Source organism: Salmo salar, chromosome 03, assembly GCF_965601325.2.
Source record: "Salmo salar chromosome 03, fSalSal1, whole genome shotgun sequence".
NCBI lineage: Eukaryota > Metazoa > Chordata > Actinopteri > Salmoniformes > Salmonidae > Salmo > Salmo salar.
Genome location: NC_138293.1, coordinates 13742501 through 13743364, shown reverse-complemented (window position 1 = coordinate 13743364; position 864 = coordinate 13742501). Strand labels below are relative to the sequence as shown.

Genomic DNA, 864 nt, shown 5'->3' with positions numbered 1-864 from the left:
GCACTTTTGGGCTTAATTCTATTTTTCCTTGCTTCTTTGTGCAATAAGCTGTTTGTGCATATTCCAATCCAGTGGCGAGCTGATGTCCAGCGGTCCTCCAATGGTCCTAAATCTACCTGTGGTTCTGTACTGTAGCTTCTTTAACTGGGAATGGCCGATCTGGTCGAATAATATATGTTGATTATTTCATGAGGTCGGACTGTCGGACTGAACACTTCATCCATTATCTGTATTTTGTGACAGTAACATTTTTCCAATTTTATCACTTGTCTGCTGCTGTAAAATCTTTCATCTTTTTTTGTTTGTTTCTTTGTTTGTTTCTCTCTCTCTGAGTATGTAGGTTATAGACATGTTGTGTATTTCATTATGTTTCCTTACTGTCGGACTCAGACAGTCAGCCTGCTTTGTCAGCAGTGTTGAAGTAAGCGGTTGCGTAGTTCGCACTGTGGTATTTTTTGGTTACATTTATCCTGTATTATGTTTTAAATAATCCAATGTGATGCACAAATTTTCACTTAAATATGTCAGGTATTTTTGCCGGGAAATGTTAGCCCAGCCACTTTTACTTATGCACAGCCACACAGTTATCCCTGTCTACGCTGCTGCCCCAAGCTCTCACTACCTTTTATCCACTTTAATCCACTGGGGAGTTTGCTAATAATTTCTAAATGTATGTAACCACATGAGCAGAACCGGTTATTGAGCATACAGTAATATGTTTTGCCAGCAGGGATAACTGGTGAGAATATCAATAAAAAGTAGATGAGCGAGGCTAACAAAGTTATTTATTCAATAGAGAAAATATAGAGCGGATGTTTGTCAAAGTTACTGATGTTTTTATGGGTTAGCATTGGCTCAACATGA

General features: G+C 38.4%; 1 protein-coding gene across 1 annotated transcript in view; it reads right to left on the bottom strand.

Annotated features, from left to right (window-relative positions):
* Positions 1–768: 768 nt before the first annotated feature.
* The window catches only part of asip2b (agouti signaling protein, nonagouti homolog (mouse) 2b), an 8350-nt gene continuing 8254 nt past the window's right edge, over positions 769–864 (bottom strand). The window contains exon 3 of the mRNA XM_045714297.2: positions 769–864. This exon is cut by the window's right edge and continues 1723 nt beyond it. The gene's annotated coding sequence lies outside the window, so the exon portion shown is untranslated.